Source organism: Salvelinus sp. IW2-2015, linkage group LG23 (assembly GCF_002910315.2).
Source record: "Salvelinus sp. IW2-2015 linkage group LG23, ASM291031v2, whole genome shotgun sequence".
Lineage (NCBI taxonomy): Eukaryota > Metazoa > Chordata > Actinopteri > Salmoniformes > Salmonidae > Salvelinus > Salvelinus sp. IW2-2015.
In genome coordinates, this window is record NC_036863.1 from 38,853,643 (window position 1) to 38,856,399 (window position 2,757).

Below are 2,757 nucleotides of genomic sequence, written 5' to 3' on the forward strand. Positions count from 1 at the left end.
TTTTTGTAGTCTTAAATTAATACTTGGAATAAACTGATAGCTAAAACGTTCCTTTTCCCGGGAATGACATGCTAGGGCTATCTGCTCCTGGTAGCTAGCAACAGATCTTGTTGTAACTACCTATCTACATTACTAAGGTTGCTGTGTTCAGCTAACTAAATAGTTAGATTACAAAAAATATATATTTTTTTTTCTTTTGGAAAAGTTTTATTGTCACATTTCCTTTAAAACAGCTCATATATTTTTTGCTTTATTTAACTAGGCAAGTCAGTTAAAAACAAATTCTTATTTTCAATGACGGCCTAGGAACAGTGGGTTAACTGCCTGTTCAGGGGCAGAACAACAGATTTGTACCTTGTCAGCTCGGGGATTTGAACTTGCAACCTTTCGGTTACTAGTCCAACTCTCTAACCACTAGGCTACCCTGCCGCCCATAAAAACGTCATGAAAGCATGAAAACAGCATTTGGTATTACATTTGAATTTGTTAAAAAGTACATGTTGTTAAAAACAATGGAAACCACGAATAAAAGTACTTTTCGTTGTTAAAACATCAAATCATTTTTTAAATGTGTACAAATGATTTAACAAAAGTAAAACATTTTTAAGACATGAAAACATTTTTTTTTAAAGTAACTTTGTTAAAAAGCTGTCTTTGGTCCTTTGTACAGGAGCGGGGTGAGTCCTTATCAAACTCGCCTCCTCCTGCTCTTCCGAATCAATCACCGGCCTGTTCTTCGGGTCCCAGAGGAGATCCCTCCCCTAGGCGCATCGCCCTAGGTGCCGCAGCTCTGTCAGGCCGTGGCCGCCGGGACCTTGGGTGTTGTGGGGGACCCTTCGCTTTGGGTAGAGGCCCCCTTTCTTCTGTACCATCCCAGGGCTTCCGTGGCTACCATGGCCACTGCCTGGGGGGTGGTCTCTACTCGTTTCGCTACCAGCAAGTTGGGGGAGGACCACAGTGCTTCCTTCAGACACGTGAGGGTGAGCCAGAGCTTGGTGAAGGCCTTCGGTGGAATAGGCCTTCGGCCTACCCCATACAGCATGAGCTGGGGTGTTAGGTCCTCCCCTGCTGGCAGACACGGGGAGATCAGGGGGCCTGCTTCCTTCCACAGGTCCCTGGCGGCTCTGCACTCCCAGAGCAAGTGCCTCACCGACTCCTCTTGGCCGCAGCCTGGTCGGGGGCACGCGGATATCCTCGCCATGCCCCGGGAGTGCATAACAGCCTTGACCAGGAGGATCTCGTGGGCGACCATCCAGGACAGGTCCCAGTGCCGATTCAGGAGAGCTGGGCCACGTTACACCAAACCGTTACGGGCTCACCTATAGCAAGCCCGCGCACTGGACACACTGGTTCCCGCTCCTGCACAAGAGAGAGARGAGAGCGGTGCCCAGTYAAAACCGTGACTGCTTCCCTTTCCAGTTTAAAATGTCTTAAAAACTTCTGGAGCTGGGAGTAGTGTGTGGGGAGCAGGAAAGAGACTGGGGCTCGCAGGTCRACTGGGATCAGCCTCAGGGTTCTGAGGTAAGATCCCAGCCAGAACCGTGCAAGGGCCTGAGTCTTGTTGTTGACCGGGGAGGTGGCAAGAGTGAGATGTAACGCTGTGTAGCGGCTGCCCAGGAAAAAGTAGAGGTCAGGCAAGCCTTTCCCCCCCTTGGTCCTGGGTCTCTTGATCACCTCCCTCCTCAGCCTCTCCCACTTGCTTCCCCACAGGAAGTAAAACAGCATCCGTTCCAGAGCTAAAAGAGTTGTTCGTGGGGGGATAAAAACAGAACTGATTAATTAAAGCACAGGTAAAATCACAGCTTTAATGATTAATACCTTGGCCTCAAAAGTCAGCTGTCGAAGTCCCCAAAAACCCAGTCTCTGTCRTACTGTCCCCAGGATCCCACTCCAATTACCGCTCCCTCCTCCCTCCCGGTCAAACTTTACCCCCAGTACCCTTATGTCAGTCATTTTAACAATCAGTGGTAGTCTGGTCAAGTCTGGGTCAGCCMTGGCCCGTCTTTTCTCTATTCAGTCTCGCCCCAGAGGCTTATCTGTACCAGTCTGTCCTGTCAACAGATAAAGGTCAGTACATAAAATGTTGACATGTCCATGTATATATACTTTACCTGATAGCAGTTTGTCGGACAGAGATCTCTTTCTCTGTCACCAGCAGTCTACTACCTTAGATATGGATGACGTGATTGGCAGACTTGATCAGCAGAGATAGTACACAAGTTTCGATTGGTTTACAGTTTAGTTCAGTTTGCCTGTCCAGCTTGCCTGTCCAGCTAGCGAACATAAAAGTAAGTATTTTTTATTTATTCGAAAATTGACATTGCCAACAAACGGAAATGTGTTCAGAAGAAATAGATATACACAATATGTCAAATCCAGCTCCTCCTTCGACAGAGATCGATGGTCTCGATAACTAAAGCAAATAGCTTGCTACRGTTCACACGCGTATCTGCCCGCTCGTAGGTTAGAATGGTCCCACCTGATCTCGCCTCCTCCCGCCTGCCTTCCATCTTTGAGGACATGTATTTCCATTGTTAGAGCGGTCACTCAAATATCTTCTCARTATAATAGACAATAWTTGGMGCTACACCCCAAATGTTTGCCCCGTTCTATTGATTTCAGCGTGATATCGATGGAAGGGAGTAACAACAAAAAGTGTTGCATTATGTTAAGGCTGCGAAGGTTCAACTGAGATAGGAACAATATCACACCTGAACTTGGTTAAAATAATTGTTTCATTCAAAAGTTAATAAATGG

The 2,757-nt window shown here is 46.9% G+C and overlaps 1 pseudogene; it reads right to left on the bottom strand.

Moving 5' to 3' along the window:
- Positions 1-793: 793 nt before the first annotated feature.
- LOC111950958 (uncharacterized) lies at positions 794-2,510 on the bottom strand (annotated as a pseudogene).
- Between the last annotated feature and the right edge of the window lie 247 nt (positions 2,511-2,757).